Below are 20,229 nucleotides of genomic sequence, written 5' to 3' on the forward strand. Positions count from 1 at the left end.
GGATACATTGATTTGGATTAACTCATGCTTACAGAAAAATTTACAAGTCCTTACGCCAGTTATGCCCTTGTGCAAGAACACTAAACAGTTAATCAAATAAGGATTACAAGTCTGAGAAACAGAGGGAACAAACTTCATGCTAGCAGAGGAGGAGGTGCTGGTAGCAGTGCATGAAGATTATCAGCACATCTGATAAAAGAGGAGCATCACAGCAGCAGCAACTGCCAAGGAAACAGAGATGGCATGGAGGAATATCACTGAAAGAATGAATATGTGAAATAGTAAAATCTGTGTAAATTTTGTGTGGTCAATTTTTGCATATGCGAAATGTACCCGGGCTATTACTTTACTTGAAACATTATGTACCCTTGTTTTGTCTTGGTAGAGTAATATATTGCTCTACTTTCCCCTATTGTATTATTAATATGTAGCCTTTGTCAGAATGCCTAATCTCACAGACTTAACACTGTTAACACTGTTTATAAGGTATTATAGTATATAACTTATCCCCACCTTCGCTTCTATATCTATAGGCAATTAGGTGTAGTAAAAAGACAAGCAGGAGTTAAGTTGCACATAAAACAATGTATTATTGATAATATTCATAAATAATAACATTTGAATATTGGGAACCATACAACCTGATTAAATGGTGATGTGTAGTTTCAGGCGGCACACAGATTTGCTAGTTACTTAAAAATGTCTCTAGTTAAAGCATCATTCAGCTTTCTTTAGTACAGGCCGTATGCCTGTTCCAATATGGCTGCTAAACTGTGGTCTCCATTGTGTTGTCCTTTCAGTTCATGGTGTGATGGTCTTCATCAGTTGTTGGTTAGTAAGAGATGCTTCTTTCAGATGTTAGTAAGAGACAGAATGTGGTTGAGCAAGCAGATTTATAGATTCTCTGTCCAATCCCTAGAGCCAATAGGACATCATGGTACTTAAAAGTTTCTGATCCAAGCCAATTCCAAACAGCCATACTTCAGACCAGTGGGGGAATACAACATCTTAAAACCTGCCACCCCCAAAGACCATATGTTAAAGTAACCTGGCTCCCTTGCGGGGGTTTGAAAGACTTTGGCAGAGAAACACTCGCCAAACTGGTTTAAAGCACACCCCCCCCAGCTCTGTCGTAAAATTCAAAGAAACTCAGTCATAAAGGGGGGCAAACACGAATGCCTCTCACCAAAGTAACACTAAATTACATTGCTTTTCCTAAATTACAAATAAAGACATACAAAATATTTATCAAGTTATATGCAACATCTCACATCACAACAACTCTCAAAAACACATCGCATTCCATTTTTTTTTAATATTAATGGTAATAAAAAAATTAAGAAACATGGCAATAAGTGTTCAGCATACAAGGAGTTGTTTTAGTCGTGGAATATTCTCATGCTTGTACAGAACCCTGTGCTGTCTGGTGATTACATCCAAAAGAAAGCAAAGGTTAAATATTTTCATATACAAATCTGCAACAGAAGACTCACAATGCAAGCTTTGAATGGCAGCTTACTCTGTTCAAATCTGAGGCCCCGGATATTTGGCCTCAGCATTTGTAATTGTGTGCATGGCATTTCATATTATCTTAAGAATGGATAACAGCAAAGGTACTGTAGATTTAATGATTTGGGGGCCTAAGACAAACCTAGGAATGGGGACCTCCTAAATCCCATACTTTTATGTATTTATTAGTGTTAAACTAGGGGTGACAAACTTTTTTAAAAGTGGGAAAAAATAATTAATGATAACTCATGCAGTGAGCCGTATAAAATCAAGGTGTGCCTTTGTACCCTGGCAAACTGGCATTAACTTTAAAAATGGTGTGAATTATAAAATATTTTATTAAAAGCCATTAAGGGCAATGCTCAAAAACTAGTCAGTAATTGCATGCCATAGTTCTGGTGATGAACATGAAGCTGCTTGCTTCTGTGCTAATGGTTACTAGCAAATGAAATGATGGACGTCACAGCAATTTATTGCAAAGATGACTATCTGTTAGTACGCTTCTATACATGCTTTTAATTAATTCCATTTGTTCAAAGAGCTGTATGCCTGTATGTCTGCAAAGCATTGGAAAAAAAAATCCTAAGCAATGTGCAGTCTGTAGAAATCACGAAAAGAAACTTTAGTAAGCTTATTTTGAATTTGCCCTGTTGTCCAGGAGTTTACTTACTTTCAGCTCCAAAACTTTTGGCCCGTTGTCCACATTAACAGCAAAAGAGCTCAAAAAAATTTTAAAAAATTGCCACGTGGCCCTCAATGTCCTGGATGGCAATCTGAGCTGCATTCTCGGCAAGTACAGGAATAATCCATTTCTATAGATCTACTTTTAACCTGCTTCTTTCACATTTGGAAACGGTGCTCTTTGTGCTGATTTATGCACACACCCCAAGTTCCACTTTCAGAGTGCTATTACCAACGAAATCCATCGTTGATAAAAATCACCATGCGCAAACTCATATTCAATGAGCATACAAGAAAATGGCAAGCAACGTAGACAATTATCCCCCTGCAGACTATCTCTATATCTCTATGGTAAAAGCTTGGTTTCTTTGGATGATCCAGCTTGGCAATTTACTACGCTTACACCAGCAAACTGCAGCATCATTTTGTTGAGAGCATCCAATGAGGTACAGAATATTAAGATACTTCTACAAGTAGCCCGAGGGGCTGTTTGCACCTGTGCCACACTCCGATTTTATGAGGCGCCGCTCTCATTATCACCATCAGTGTAAGTGTAAGAAGTGGTGCTTGTGGGTTTGATAATCTGACAGTGGCAGCACTTTATCCAGTTGCTTTCTTTACTCTCTGGCTATTACATTTGTTGCAACTATTTAAAAAGGCCCACTAACAAAAATGATCTAATATCAACTTGCAGATTATTTCAAGGAAAAAGAAAATTACCTTGGGAGCTTTGCAACATTTTTTTTTCACTTTCTTTCTTGCTTTCATTTTTCTTATCCACTTGCATAACTTTGTTTCATTTCTAGTCATTCACTTGTTTTTTATGGAACATATAGGTATGTAATTGACTCTACTACACTATAAGCCTCTGTATTTAGCCATGTTATTATAAGTTTACTTTTTCAGGCTTAACTTTCCAACTGCGCAGTAGTGTGGCAGTAACATGGAACAGTCCATTGTAGTCTGGGCTGAAACAGTGAGGTCCATGTTGACAGAACGCAAAATTAACAGCTATTAATATGTTTGAAATTTAACATCTTGCCCGAAGAAGGGGCCTGAGTTGCCTCGAAAGCTTGCATATTGTAATCTTTTTAGTTAGCCAATAAAAGGTGTCATTTTGCTTGGCTTTTCTTTGAAATTTAAAAAATAGTTCATAAATACATTTTATCATTGGCCTTTGAGCTACTTTGGGGTCAAGGCACTTGCCTACCTTTGCCTAATGGTTAAGTCTCCCCCTGTCATAGTCATAGTCTCATAAACACAAGTGGCTATAAGAAATCATCCACCCCCCTCAAAATTCTAAAATTGTAAATTCTATATTTTATATACAACTCTACATACTTTGCTGTCTCCCAGTTCTGTTTCTAAGTTTAAATATACAGGTCTGGTACTGATACTTCCAAAACTTTTCCTAGGGCAGCAAAAATTCCAGAGACGGTGAAGGCCATCCTTGTAAAAGCTAGGAAGGGAAGAAAAACAAAATCAGGGTAGTTATACCACTTCTGACTATGAGGCATGTTTTGTTGAAATAAAGCTGGTAGAAGTGCATATTATTATTTTAAAAAACTGTTAATGGCATTCTCTGATATTGATGTGAACCTGCTATGAAAGAACATCCAAGTCTGAACTTTGGTGACTCAGGTCTTGTGGACATCTTGCAATACATTTATAAAAGAAAGACTAGATTTCATACATGATAGCATGTGTGCCTGTGACTGTCTGGATTGGACCCACTCACCCTGGATGCTTCCAGGAGCATCTTCAACCTGGAACTGCCAGTAATGTACCCGAGGATTAGCCAGGCAAATGAGGATACATACAATCATCAAGGGGTTAGTGCAAAGAACCTAGTGCTTTTATTGTAAAAACAAACAAAGTGTTCGAAAGTCTTCACGATCAATAATCCATAAAATCTGTGGTAATCCGAGGGATAAAAAGAAAATCCTATTTTAAAACTGGAATAAAACCACACAGGAATCGTGTCCTTTCTTTTTGTCTACCTTAATTCAGCAGGGAATGATTCACCTCATGGAGTGCTGACTGCTTTGCCGCGTTGTCCTGGAACTGGCTCGGATATGCCTGCCCCCCACATCTGACCGGGGAGTAACTCTGCCATGCTACCTGTGCTCCACCCAAAAACACAAATACATTATCTATTTATAAAGCATGTGCCACATACCTACTGTGTCACAGTGCCTAAGTATACACAGATACATAAGCTGTTAACACAATATTAAATAAAGTATGGCTTAATATTATAGGGTATCTTTTTAAAAAGCTATAGTTCTAGCATATTTTCTTCAAAAATTTGAGAATTCAATTTGAAAAATCAGAACACTTTTGTCTTGTTTCTCTGAATTGTATTCTTTAATGCTTTGTAAATACATTATGGTGATAAATTTTGCAAAATTTGATTACCTATCAGAAAACAGTTAAACAGGGGACTTGTATTACTATCCGTACACGAACCAGCAACAGCGAACACATAACTCCCATCCTACTTCGCCTTCACTGGCTCTCTGTATCTTACAGGATCTTATATATAAATGTCTACATGTGGAAATGTGTGTGTCTGTCTGTCCGGCCCGGAAGTGTGAGGCTACAGCATGAAGCTCAAAGAGCCGGCAAGGAGGCCCCAAGTTAACGAGTCGGAAGGAGAAAGACGTATGAGGCCACAGCATGAAGCTGAAAGAAAGCGACTCTGTCGCCAAAGTGAAACCACTGAGGAAAGACAAACGAGACAGAAACTTACTTAGATGCTAACAGACAATGGGGATGAGCATGGCCGACTCTGCATATTAGTTTTTTTTCTGACGATTTCAATAGTTTCTAGGAGCCCGGGCTTTTTACAGCACAGGCTTACACAGCTAGTTGAATATAAAATGCTATGAATAACCTACAAAGCTTTAAAAGGCCTTGCATCAGACTACATCTGCAAACGTCTCCATCACAATGCTCCTGTTTGCCCACTAAGGTCCTCTGATTCTCTCAATCTTGTTGTGCCCCAAACTAACCTGCACTCTATGGGTGACAGGGCTTTCAGCTTTATACAAACCAGATTTTGGAATGACCTCCCAAAAAACTCCAGTTGACAATATTTTCTGGAGAAAATATATCTCTAGAAGGTTCACAAATCTTTTCAGTAAGCAAAAGCAAACCTTGGATGATCTAGTCCAACTGAGCATCAGTCACCGCCCAAGCCTCAAACAGTACAGCATGGTGCTCTGTTACTCGGTAGGAAAGGCAGTTACAAGACTGCTAAATAACCAGAAGATAAACTGTTATTTTTGTTGTGGGTGTCAGAACGAGAAAGTGTCATGGCAGAGGTCACGGCAGCCAGGCTTCTCAAGAAGGCACACATAGTCTCAGGAAGGCAGCAGAATCAGGTTTTCTTGTGTGATGCATACACAGACTCGAATCAAATGAAATGAACGCCCAATGATGGGCAAACCATACTTTTATTACAATTCTTACCTCCCAACACATTTGTCTCTGTCATCTGACACCCCAACATTCCATTCCTCTGTAGTCTGAATGTGGATCCCAATGCCCCAGTGTAGTATCAGGAACAATGTGCTGTATAAGTGGCACCATCCTTCAGATGAGATGTAAAAATCGAGGTCCTGACTCTGTGTGGCCATAAAACATCCATGGGCATCCTTGGTAAAGAGTACGGTGTATCCCAATGTCCTGGCTAAATTGCCCACCATGGCCTACTCAGTCTGGCCCCTCTCTCACCACTTAATCACCTAATAGCTAATGTGTGGCAAGAGTACTGGTGCAAAAATGGCTGCCGTTGCATCATCCAGGTTTATGCTACACATTAGTGGTGATTTAAGTGGCTCCCTACTCACTATGTAAAGCATTTTGAGTAGTGAGAAAAGTCCTATATAAATGTAAACAATTATTATTATCACACTCTATGCAGAGTTGACACATATGTCAAGCATCATCTACATTTCTCTGAAACAAAAAATAATTTTGAAAATAAGTTAATTGTTATCAAACACTGTCTAACACTATTATCTCCTTCTTAATATATCTGACTTTCCATTGAAAGTCTAATACAAGCAGTCATTTTTAAACTCAGAAAATAATTAAACAGCACATGTTACATCCCATGTTATAATTTAACATGTACTGTAAGTCAATAAGCTAATACATTAGTCAATACATGTGGACTGCCTGGAACTTTCTCAGATGCCACAAGTAAAATTAAACCAAACTTTCAAAAACTTTTCCATAAAATAACTTCTGATTTACCAGAAGCATGCTTTTTTAAATGTGCTGGGTTTTCCCAGATTGTTTAGGATTAAATATATTTGAAATAAACACGATATTATTACAGTCTATAAATTGCCGGCCAGGTTTTGACCAGGTTAATAAACGAATTGAGACCAGTATAGCAGTGATAAAGCACACATGCACAGAGGACCGTCTTGCTTTTCCACTGGTGTAAACGAGGTACGCTACCTCTTAAGTTAGACTATGGTTAATTGTGGTAACAGAATCTTTAGAGTCAGGTTTCCAATTTATTTTTGTGGGAGAGATATGAAATAATCTGTCCTCTTAAGAAAACCTTTAACGTTTCCCAGAGTATTCCAGCAGAGACCTCTGAGGATATATTTGTCTCTAAAAAAAATCGATTTGCTTGGATATAAACTCTGTACAGTTCCTGTTGTAAGAGATGGCTGGCAGCTCAACACGGCCGGGACGCCCCTAAGATGGAAGGATGGGGGAAAGGCAGCTTTTATAGGACACTGCCACCTACAAGACACTAGATGGCAACTCCCATGGACTGGACTGAAGCGCTGTCCCAGGGCACTATGGGACATGGAGTTCGGAAACACAGCCCTGCTGGATACCGTGGGTGCCGCCAGGGGATGCTGTGGAAAGATGGTGGGAGTCTTAAGTGCTCACCTTGACAAGAAAACTCAACTTCTCCATCTGACCCAGAAGTGCTGTCAAGTCACAAAGATGGAAGGAAGGAAGCACTTCCGGGTCAAGGACTATATAAAGGACTGTTAGAGACCCAGCAAGCGCGTCTGAGTCGGGAGGAGGTGGACAACGCTTGCTGGGAGTTGTGGAGGAGAAGATTATTGTGATTATTGTGTTTATTTATTGTGTTTAATGTGGCCGTGGTGCTTTGTGGGCATGGTTAGAGAAGAAGAGGAAAATTAAAATACATCTTGGTACTTTTAATTTGTGTCCAGAGCATCTGTCTGTTGGGTTTAAAAGGGGCAATAGTGCCCAAAGCATCCATTCATTTACACTGTCTAAGCACTATTTTTTAACTGTAGGTTTCTTAGTTTAGGTCTGGTATCCCCGGCATGTACTTTTAATATGTAAGTTAAAAAAAATTAAAGCAAAACAAAAAAAGCACCAAACCTGTTATTGTTTCCTTCAATTGCCAACCACTGCCTCCTTTTCTTGCATTCTTCAGGCATCAGTGTTAACAAGTTGTTTCTTGCTCCAGTCTCAGGTTTGGAAGTTGTGAGAGGATCAAGTTCACCAAAAAAGAAGCAATGAAATAAATTATGATATCCTCTCACATGCAATGGCACTGAATTGCTGCTACAATGAACAAAAGGCCATTTGGCACCTGAATCTCAGGCTTAATGCAACGGTTCAGAAGGTGAGCTCCTCCCTTTTGTTTGTACTGCTTCAATGGCTTTGGTGATGTAACTCTGATAGTAATGGGGGTTAGGCTAGAAATTATGGAGTCAAAAGTTTTGTCTTCAGGTCTATTATGCTTTGTGTTGACCTTTTGAATTTTAACTAATGTCTGTGCAATAAATTGCATGTGTAGTACCTGTAACTGATGTACCTGATTCAAGTAACCCAGTTTAAAGCAAACAAGAACATTTATTGATAAATTAGTCACATCTGCATCCTATAAATCCATGAACTATTGCACTCCTTAAATGTAAAGCACATTCATGCAGGTTCCCACCCAGAAAATAAATTTCTGATTCTGTGAATGAGTGACTCCATTAATAGGTCAGGATAACGTTCAAAGTGCAGTACAAGATTCAGATCATGCGACACGGCAGCAGCAGCAAGCCAGTAGCTGATTAAAGAGGAGATTAAAAAAAAACTGTATTTGTTTCCCATTGTATCACCATTTAAGAGAGAGTTTTGGGGGAGCAACTGTGTCTCCTTGGGGTGCGTTTAGCCCCCTTCTTCACAATGCAAGTGGCAGAGATGCAAAGTGGCTGGCGCATAGCGCATGCCTGGTGGGGGTGGGGAGGGTTGGCGAGCAGGGGGCAAAGCCCCCCAGTCTGTCATTAAAATTGTTTCCTTTATTGTAGCTTTTATTTCTTTGACTTTAATTGTTGATGGGTTTCTTGAAGTCTTCAAGTTAATAGGTTTGTGATCTGTCCACCTATTGTCTACCATTGAAATGGGAAAGCTAACCAAGTTGTGGAATGATAGTGGCCAAAAAAACTTTACAGGCACACATCTGCACACATCATGCTACAAGACTTGGTGACCATCCATATAAAGTATGTGATAATGTGATCTGAATGTTTATCAACATAGTGCTGCCTGATGTTTTCCCATTTATACCCTTTTTATGATTCTTAGGAGTTATGGTTTAACCTTGACAATGTACTGAAGGATCTGTGTTGTGATAAATAATATATAAAAAATTCACATTATAGTGTTACTACTTTTGTGGACACGTTCTGAGAAAATAGAGCCCAGAGGGAAAATGTTGCAGGAAATGACCAGGAGAGAAAAGAAGCAACACTGCAAATAAAAGTATTTGCATTAAAGCTTGCAGGGCTCAAGATATCAAGAGAAAAAGGCTTGGGCATAATGACAGCTCTGCCGCTGTATCAGACACTTGGAACTCTTTTGTGCAGAGCACTTTTTGTTACAAGTCATGGTAGAATATAACCATTAAAGAAATAAATCTGCAGAGATAAACATAAGATAGATAGATAGATAGATAGATAGATAGATAGATAGATAGATAGATAGATAGATAGATAGATAGATAGATAGATAGATAGATAGATAGATAGATAGATAGATAGATAGATAGATAGATAGATAGATAGATAGATAGATAGATAGATACTTTATTAATCCCAAGGGGAAATTCACATACTCCAGCAGCAGCACACTGATAAAGAAAATATTAAATTAAAGAGTGATAACAATGCAGGTATACAGACAGACAATAACTTTATATAATGTTAACGTTTACCTCCCCGGGTGGTATTGAAGAGTCGCATAGTGTGGGGGAGGAACGATCTCCTCAGTCTGTCAGTGGAGCAGGACAGTGACAGCAGTCTGTCGCTGAAGCTGCTCCTCTGTCTGGAGATGACACTGTTTAGTGGATGCAGTGGATTCTCCATGATTGACAGGAACCTGCTCAGTGCCCGTTGCTCTGCCACAGATGTCAAACTGTCCAGCTACAATAGAGCCTGCCTTCCTCACCAGTTTGTCCAGGCGTGAGGCGTCCCTCTTCTTTATGCTGCCTCCCTAGCACACCACCGCATAGAAGGGGCGCTCACCACAACCATCTGATAGAACATCTGTAGCATCTTATTGCAGATATTGAAAGATGCCAGCCTTCTGAGGAAGTATAGTCGGCTCTGTCCTTTCTTACACAGAGCATCAATATTGGCAGTCCAGTCCAATTTATCATCCAGCTGCACTCCCAGGTATTTATAGGTCTGCACCCTCTGCACACAGTCACCTCTGATGATCACGGGGTCCATGAGGGGCCTGGTCCTCCTACAATCCACCACCAGCTCCTTGGTTTTGCTGGTGTTCATGTGTAGGTAGTTTGAGTTGCACCATTTAACAAAGTCCTTGAATAGGTTCCTATACTCCTGCTCCAGCTCCCTCCTGATGCAGCCCACGATAGCAGTGTCGTCAGCGAGCTTTTGCACGTGGCAGGACTCCGAGTTGTATTGGAAGTCTGATGTATGTAGGCTGAAAAGAAAGTACAGTCCCCTGCGGCGCTCCTGTGTTGCTGACCACAATGTCAGACCTGCAGTTCCCAAGACGCACATACTGAGGTCTGTCTTTAAGATAGTCCACGATCCATGCTACCAGGTATAAATCTACTCCCATCTCTGTCAGCTTGTCAGGGATCGGTGTAGCATGTAGATGATTGCATCCTCCGCTCCCACCTTCTCCTGGTATGCGAACTGCAGAGGGTTGAGGGCGTGACGGACCTGTGGCCTCAGGTGGTGAAGCAGCAGCCGCTCCATGGTCTTCATCACATGCAATGTCAGAGCGACAGGCCGGAAGTCATTCAGCTCACTAGGATGTGATACTTTTGGGACTGGAGTGATGCAAGATGTTTTCCAAAGCCTCGGGACTCTCCCCTGTTCCAGGCTCAGGTTGAAGATGCACTGTAGAGGACTCCCCAGCTCCAATGCACAGGCCTTCAGCAGTCGTGGCGATACTCCATCTGGACCCGCTGCTTTGCTGGCACAAAGTCTCCTCAGCTCTCTGCTTACCTGGGCTGCTGTAATTGTGGGTTGGGGTAAACTCTCTCCTATGCTGGTATCAGCAGAAGGATGGGTGAAGGGTGCAGTACTCCGAGGTGAGAGTGAGAGTGGGTTAGGGTGGTCAAACCTGTTAAAAAAGTTGTTCATCTGGTTTGATCTCTCCACGTCTCTCTCGATGGTGGCACCCCGCTTCGAGCTGCATCCAGTGATGATCTTCATCCCATCCCACACTTCCTTCATGCTGTTATTCTGCAACTTCTGCTCCAGCTTTCTCCTGTACTGCTCCTTCGCTGCTCCTTCGCTGGACTCGGAGTTCCTTCTGTACGCACTTAAGCTCATGCTGATCACAGCCTTTAAAAGCCCTTTTCTTCTGGTTCAAAAGGCCCTATAATTTGGAACCTGAAGCTACAGAACTTTGGCAAAGTAGGGTTAGTGCCAGGCTAAATGTCAAAACTCCATACATGACAGATGCTACAGATAAACCTCAAGAAAAAAGCATCAAGAATCTGTGATAAAATTTATTACTTCCAGTTTATTGTCACAAGCATGCCTGAGAAACACAGGAGGCACGTTTTCCTAAATCAAAACCTTTGTTGCTTCAAAGTGGACATCTTCAATAAGTTTAATTCTTTTTTTATTTCATGTTTGGCTCCCGGGTCCACCACCTGTATTTAAATTGCAAGAACAAGTTAAATATTTTGTTTTTCAATTAATTAAAAATGGGTGGCTTGCAGAGGTACACTGAGCTTTGCCTTCCATGAACACTTTGAATATTCATGTTATATTATACATGCACAGGAAGGTTCACGAAGGCAGGTAGGATATCGGAGAGAGGCATGGCATTTGACTCTGGAAGACGAATGGAACACTGGAAGAGTGAAGCTGACTTATAGCAATGACTAGTTTTATTAGCTGTCACTTTATGAGGAGCTTCCCATTGTTATGGAAGGTGATTCTTCTCAAAGTAAAACTATGGATCATTCATTGTTAAAGAAACATGCCTGTTATCAGGCATAGCTCTTTATGTGTGTCTCAATCTTTCTATCTCAGTGCCCAGTGCAATGTTATTCTGGATTTTGCTGCTATCAAGTGGCAACAATTAAGTGCAGCATAGCGGAGAACCCAACCTTATTATGTTTTCTTTCTTCTTCTTCATCTTCTTCTTCCTCTACTACATTGATTATTATTTGTAGCTGCATTTGATGAGGGTTTCCAAATAGTTCAAATGCAGTTACCAGACTGGCATTCCAGCAGTAGTATGACTTGCCATACAAAAAAGACTCCACAGTCCAAATGCCTTTATTTTAAAGATTTCAGTGAAGTTCAAAGCAAAGAGTTCACTCAAAAAATAATGATACATTCAAAAAGGGAAACTTATGATATTTTGCTTAAATATCTAGGTTACATTTCTTAAGGTTTGTATATAGCATTCTGTATAACGTTCTGAGTAACATTCTATGTAAGAGTCTATGTAACTGTCAGAAAACTGTATGCCCTTAATGACTATCTGTGTAACCATTCATGTTTCTTCTAGCTGTCTTAACTTCAATCTAAGGGCTATTCTACTGTCACTGTAACTTATAGGGGGTTAAACTTAATCTTCTGTTGTCTATGTTAGACTATATTATTTTCAAGTTCAAATACTAAGCAGACTAAGGAAATACAGTATACCATTAAAATTAACTTGAAGGATTTGGCTCTTACATTATTATTATTATTACTAGGGGGCTCTGCCCCTGCTCGCTTTGCTCGCCCACCCCCAGGTTGGTTAACTGGATATACAATGGGAATTGTTACATATGCATTATTTTCACTTTTACCTTAAAACTTTTGTAAAAACAATACGTGTCCTTTATTTCCGACCCTGGGCGTGGTTAAATCTCTTTCTCACAGGATGTATAATGCTGCTCGCGTTGTGAAAAGGGGGGCAGCTGAACGAATGCTAAGGAGATGCAGTCGGATCATCTGCTGTCTTTCTGCTGCTGGTGCTGGCGAGCTGCCTGTTATGTTTGTCGTGCCGTGCGTCGATCATTTAAAAGCCTGTATAGCAGCTCTCATTTTGCCATTTTGTGTCTCTGCCGCTCGCGTTATAAAAAACGGGGGGCAGGTGCTGAACGCTCGCTAAGGAGTTTCAGTCAGATCATCTACTGGCTTCCAACTGCTGCTGCTGTCAAGCTGCGTGTTTTGCTTGTTGCTTGTTGTTATTTTAAGAGCTGGGAGCACATGATGTCTGACTACCAAAAGCATTGCAACAACTGCTTGGTTAGATGTCCGTGAACTTGTTTTAAATGTTGTCTCACTGCCTTGTCTCACGTGACTTTATGACATTATAGTGTCTCTCGTGGGACGTCAAATTGCAATATTTTGGCAAGTCTCATGTTTAAGGTCCCTGCGAGACGCTCCTTGGCCAATCTCTTTCATCTCGCGGGTCTTTTAAGTGTCTTCCGAGAAGATCACGTCTCGTCTCCCTGGTCTCCCTTCCACCAAGATTTTTTTTTATAATGGAGAGATTATTATTATTATTATTATTATTATTATTATTATTATTATTATTATCAACTTTTTGGTGAAGCCATAGTGTTAGTATCAGAAAACTACAAAGCTCCATCTTGATTTTATAAGAAACTACAAAATGCTACTTTTTGGCTTGGGCTACCATAAAATCGTGACATCATTCATTCTCAAATGTGAACTCTTACTACTAGCTGAAAGTAGGTGTAGAATGCTTCATAACAAGTTATCATGTCCAACTCTGCGGTAGGACAAATTGGTATCCTAGTTAGACTTTTAGCACAATTCCTAAGAGCAATTCTGAGATACCTGATGAACATGACCACTGGCTTGTGTAATAGCTCCTACAGCTCTTTGAGCCTACTGTTATTCTAATCAGTAATCAGCAAAGTATTTTAGTGCTGCTGTTGTGATGCAAATTTACTTAAATGAACAGCTGATTTATAGCATTTGGCCAGTTATATTGTAATTAGACAGTGACTGCTACAGTACAATATGGCTGGTTTGCAAGATGAATGATGCATAGTTTGACAACATTAACGGAAACTGTATTTTTAGACTTGCAGAATAGTGTCCATGTTAAAAAAAATTTTTGATGAGTAAAACAATACTAACATGTAACAGAAACTAAAACTTAATTGCTCAAAAATAGAACTAAACAGAATTAAAAAATTAAGTAAAACCGAAAACTAGAAAAAAATAAAAATCGAAATGAAAAATTAAATAACTAAAAAAATCTTAAAATCATGTACCATGTTTATTGAAAATAATAGAGAACAATCTTTGCTTTTGCTGCCACCATGCAGAAGAAACTGCTTAATTTGCACCTTTTGTACATGATTCTTGTTAATTTTAATTTCATATCTGTTTTCTTTCATAGCATAAACAATCTAATATCTATCATAAAAATAAATGTTCCAATACCATTTTTCCATTAGATTATTTCTAGGGTTTTTGAGAGCACAAATCCCAAAGTAGTACTTTATAGCAAGAGGGCACGGATGGAACTGACAGCAGAATCTTTTCCTTACTCCCTCTTTGAGCTGTGAACTGTCACTCTTTTAGTCTGTGTGGCTCACATATGTGCATGCATCTTAGACAGCTTGTTGAACTCATCTAACCCGGCAACAGGCATTATTGAACAGTGTGAATTTACATATTTTAGGTATTGATTTAATTTTTTAAATTGTTTTTCTACCATGTATTTTATGCTATTTTTGTAACTAAGTATTGTCTTTTTTAATGTTCCCCCATTCCATGTATTATGTGAGTGTAGCTCAAGGTGGTGGGGTCACCCCAATGTCACTAACTGCTGGCTCGTTCCTCTGCCTTTATCTGTTGACCAGAGTGAGAGACACAGCCAGTGGATCATTACATTTGTTTGGAGTTCTTTGTATTTCTGTTTTCTTTGGATTCTCATGGTTTAGCTGACATCTTGCTTCTGCCTTTAGAATTCTGATTACTGAATAGTGTATGGGGACATATTAGATTGAATTATATATATTTGTCCCCAAGGGGAAATTAAAATTTTACAGAAGCTCTAAAAAAACAAAACAAATATGATAAAAACAAACAACCCCCTGAAACACACATAAAAACTTCTGACTTGGATAACAAACAGCTGCTATTATCAATACAGGCTTGTAGCTGACAGTAAGATGGGGTCAGAATATCAGGATTGTGCCACAGGTTTATGTTTAAAATCATTAATATTTGGATAGAACGGGCCTAGTAGGCCTTGATTCCTTTTTTGAAGTCACAAGCATTAAGAATTATTCATCAAAAAGATTTCTGTTGCTGAGTCAGCCAGGATGATGTAACTTATTTTACTGGTCAGTGATATGGACAAAATTCAATCAATGCCTGGATCACACATGTAGCCTTAATTACATTGTGCTCCCTTTTCCATCACTGCACATTCATAAATATCTCCAGTCCTCCTTCTGCTTTTTCCACTCAGTCTGGTGAAACCTGTTCAGCATTAAAATAGCATCTGAAGTAAGACGTGTCAGCTGGGTCTCTGCAGTACCCAAATATTACGGTACCAGACCTCTCCATAACTCGCTTAGTTTAATCCTCACTCTGGATATTCGCCTCTTCCATCTTCAGGTGAGCTTATAACGTTTTGTCTTTGCTCCTTTTCATTTATGGGCGAGCAGCTCTTCCGACAGGGTGTAACAATGGGGCTCTTTAGGTGGCGGTGATCGCAGGGCTAATAGGTGAATATGAGAATTTAAAAAATTCCCACCTTACATTTTTTTAGAGGCTGTTATATTCTCTGATTTTACAGATGTAGGTAGCCATCAGATCTTCTCAAGTTTGCACCTTGTCAAAGAGGCAGTTGAGGTGGGCCTGTGCACAGGTCTGTGTTAATAGCAGCATATCTTCAGTTTAGTTTAAAAATTCATTCTGAAATGTATGGCAACAAGCCAGAGGCCAAATCTTAAAATTACTAATTAATTACAATTAATTACATTAAAACCATTAATAATTCTAATAATAATTCTAAATAAATTTTAAAAACAGAAAGAGACAGCCTCTTTTGCCTATTTTTGCTCTTTTGAATGTTTCCTTGTATATTTTTTTTTGTTAGCAAATAAATTTATAAAGATTGTTTAATTGACCTTCTGTGTACAAACCAGAATGTTTGCAGTCATCATCCTCCTTCTTGTGGGGCCTTTGCTATGTTTTGAGACATTTCTTATTATTTTGCCAGGTCCTGTTGTTTGGGGCCAGCTATGACAGAAGCCTGCAGCTAGCCATTATCAGACAAGCTGAATTGGAGGTTTTGTGATTCTTTTAGGAGACCTCACAGCCATTTCAGCATGTTTGTGACTCCAAACACAACTGTTACTGTACACACTTTAAAAAGGAAAGACGTTATAGAGTGACAGCAACTTAACTCATGTTTAACCTCAGATATCCCCAGTTCACAACTAACAGCTAGCTCTCTATCATAAAACACTTTTCTGACTGGAAAAGAAAAATTCTGATCAGAGTAGTTGTTTGATTGTTCACTCCTAACATGCGTGTTATTCCAGCTCTAGTTTTAGGTTGACATATCAGGATGGTGATAAAAGGATTTTTACATGCAATAAGTACTAGGGTGTTGTACTGTGTTAGCTATTATGAATGTAGTGAAAATTATAGCAAAATGACACCTTTTATTGGCTAACTAAAAAGATTACAATATGCAAGCTTTCGAGGCAACTCAGGCCCCATCTTGCCTGAAGAAGGGGCCTGAGTTGCTTCGAAAGCTTGCATATTGTAATCTTTTTAGTTAGCCAATAAAAGGTGTCATTTTGCTATAAGGGCGGCACGGTACCACAGTGGTAGTGCTGCTGCCTCGCAGTTAGGAGACCTGGTTCACTTCTTGGGTCCTCCCTGTGTGGAGTTTGCATGTTCTCCTCCTTCCACAGTCCAAAGACATGCAGGTTAGGTGCATTGGTGATCCTAATTTGTGCTTGGTGTGTGTACCCTGTGATGGGCTGGCACCCTGCCTGGGATTTGTTTCCAAGGCAGGGCCCTGTGTTGGCTGGGATTGGCAGACCCCTGTGACCCTGTGTTAGGGTATAGCTGGATGGATGGATTTTGCTATAATTCTCACTACGTGCAATAAGCAACTTGAATTGCAATGCATTTACTGTCACTGCCAAAGTATTGTTTTTCCTTGATAATAAAACGTCCTGATAAATCTATTTTATAACCTTTTGATTTCTTTGATTAGTTTGAAGTCTGAGTCTATCCTGAAGTATCTGGAACAAGGTATGAACCAGCCTTTAATGGAAGCCCCATGGCACAATCATGAATACACAAACCTTGATCTATACTTTTTCAATATTTATATTATTCAACTAGCAAAATACCCGCGCTTCGCAGCGGAGAAGTAGTGTGTTAAAGAGGTTATGAAAAAAAAAGGAAACATTTTAAAAATAACGTAACATGATTGTCAATGTAATAGTGTTGTCATTGTTATAACTGTTGCTGTCTTTTATATATATATATATATATATATATATATATTATATATATAATATACACACACACATAAACATTTATATACATATACATATATATACATATCTACATATACACATCTACATATATATACACACATACATAAACACACACATAAGACTTACTGACTGAAACGGGCTTTCATTGACAATCATGTTACGTTATTTTTAAAATGTTTCCTTTTTTTTTCATAACCTCTTTAACACACTACTTCTCCGCTGCGAAGCGCGGGTATTTTGCTAGTATATATATATATATATATATATATATATATATATATATATACATATACACACATACATGCAGTTTTAATAACACAGAAATCAATATAAACATTAACATCATTATCATATGAGAATATGAAGTAATATATAAGAAGCACATTTCATATAAATATAAATTATTAAACAGTAAAATCTTCTTGTGTAATTTGCTACCGTGGCAATTTGTGTGTCTGTCCAGGATTTTAAATGACCTGTAGCTCGCAAACCGTTTCACCTATACACTTGAAATGTGGTACACATATAGTACGTCACGTCTACTATCCGCTTTATGGGTGATATATACATATACACATCCACATATCAACATATATATATACACATATATACACACACACACGCTTTATGGGTGATGATTGTTTTACTCTTTTTATGTTTATTTTATTTTATTGTAGAATCAACTGGTATCTGCGCACAGCAGGGCAGCCGTGGGCGGATGCGTATGGTGTATTCACTCCATGTTATCGTGCATTGCGCTGTCACTGGTATTTTGATAAAAGAATTTGAACAACATATAAGAAGCGTATAAATTATTAAACAGTAAAACATTAACATTTAAGAAGTAAAGTTACATTAAGTACTACTGCAGTGCCTTCGGGTATACCTCATTTTTTGTTTGCCCATTACATGCTTAAATGTATACATTTTTTGGTGCACCTACCGGAGAACACGCGACATATAACCGAGCGTGGGAGAAGCATGGATTTTAAACACGCGTTGAGTTCATCTGCTGGTCTCCCTCGTGGAATAACTGGTAATGTTTGACTAAAATGTACAGCGAGTAAAACGACATTACCTCCTATTTTTTTTTTTACGATCTCTGAGATCTTGCTTTTTTCGGTTCAAGGCTTCATAAGCTCTTTTATGTTGTATGGTGTACTTATCCCAAACCATCATCTTTGAATGTTGCAAGACTTTCGCCTTGTATGTAGATCGGGGTAATTACATTCATTGCATTCCTAGTCTGAATCACAATCTGATTGTATGGGTGGTTACCTGGCACTGTAGGGTTGCCACCCGTCCTTTAAAATACGGAATCGTGCCGCGTTTGAGAATGAAATTGCGCGACCCGTTTTGAATCAATACTGGACGGGATTTATCCCGTATTTTTTTTATCATTTTTTTTTTAAAGCAGCGTCTCATGCAAATCATCCCACACGCATTTTATGAAGATGCCTCCTTTCCTACTTTTGATTGGGTAATACTTGATGTGATCGTTAGTTTGATTGGTGTTTTTAACTGTCCAGTGAGGAGGGCGTGTCTTTTAAGTACAGTCTGCAAAGTGTTGGCACTGAGATATGGCGTCAGCGCCAAAGTTGAAGCCCCTAACGTTGCGGTCAGCAAGTCGGCTAACATCCGCCATGTGCCGTCTTTCATTTGCGAGAAGCAGATCATAGAATGGTTGAAACTGTTGCCCCTAACGTTGCGCCACGGCGTGTGGTTCGTTTATACCTCGTGTCTTCTCATTAAACTTTTATCTCGCGAATATGTTATTGCAATCCGCAGCGGGAGCGTTTCTATAAACTTAATTAAAACTTACGTTTTACACCGTGCTTTGTTTCCCTTATGAACATGCTTGTATGCTTAACTCGCTACGTTCTCAATTGTTTAATTAATTTTTTGCTCTTCGCTGTTTGCGGCTGTTCCTCCATTTCCCCCTACTTCGTTCTTTTATCTCGTGAATATGTTATTGCAATCCTTAACGGGAGCGTTTCAATAAACTGATTGAAAATAGTTTTGCATTTACCTTTTTAGTAAAAGGCGAGCTTTTAAGCCTGAGAAATCACCCCGTAAATGCACACGTTTAATTGCACATGTGTGAATATGTATGGTTACACAGTATTAAAAGACAGTGAACAACGTCAGTTACCTTTGTTCCCACGTTTGATAAAAGGTGAGCTTTTAAGCCTGAGAAATCACCCCGTAAATGCACACGTTTAATTGCACATGTGTTAATATGTATGCTTACACAGTATTAAAAGACAGTCAAAAATTAACGTCATTTACCTTCGTTCCCGCGTATGACTCGTGCTGTAAATCTCTTCCTTGTTTTTAGTTCACGTGATTACGTAGGAGGCGTGATGACGCGATACGTGACTCCGCCTCCTCCATTACAGTGTATGGACAAAAAATATGTTCCAGTTATGACCATTACGCTTTGAATTTCGAAATGAAACCTGCCTAACTTTTGTAAGTAAGCTGTAAGGAATGAGCCTGCCAAATTTCAGCCTTCCACCTACACGGGAAGTTGGAGAATTAGTGATGAGTCAGTCAGTGAGTGAGTGAGTCAGTCAGTCAGTGAGGACTTTGCCTTTTATTATTATAGATAACTTTGGGCAGTACAGGATTATCAATTTAGCTAACACTCGTGGCTTTTTGGATGCAGGAGATAGAGCCTGGAAAATACTTGGGCAGACATGACGCATAGATGTAGACTCCACAAAGTCAGTAGGCTAGCATTGTGAGGCAGTAGCTTTAGTCATTGTCCTGATCCAGGGTTAGATATGGTGTCTAAGTGTGGTGATGTGTCATGTGATGACTAGCACATACAAGTAAAAATTTCACTTTACTCTGTACATATGACAATATCGATCCCATAAAATTATATAACTTAACATTTGTTTCCTATACATTTTAACTGCACCTTTGGTCAGAGTAGTCATTTTCATACTTGATCCTGAATGGTTTTATTTTAATTACTAATGCATCTATACAAAAGAATATTTAATGATTTTTTTTTCCTTTGATATAAATTA

At 39.0% G+C, this 20,229-nt stretch overlaps 1 protein-coding gene across 1 annotated transcript in view; it reads right to left on the bottom strand.

Annotated features, from left to right (window-relative positions):
• LOC114669508 (presenilins-associated rhomboid-like protein, mitochondrial) overlaps window positions 1–20,229 on the bottom strand; it is a 1,019,231-nt gene that overhangs the window by 256,411 nt on the left and 742,591 nt on the right. The window lies entirely within an intron of this gene.

Source organism: Erpetoichthys calabaricus, chromosome 2 (genome assembly GCF_900747795.2).
Source record: "Erpetoichthys calabaricus chromosome 2, fErpCal1.3, whole genome shotgun sequence".
In the NCBI taxonomy this organism is placed as follows: Eukaryota; Metazoa; Chordata; class Cladistia; order Polypteriformes; family Polypteridae; genus Erpetoichthys; species Erpetoichthys calabaricus.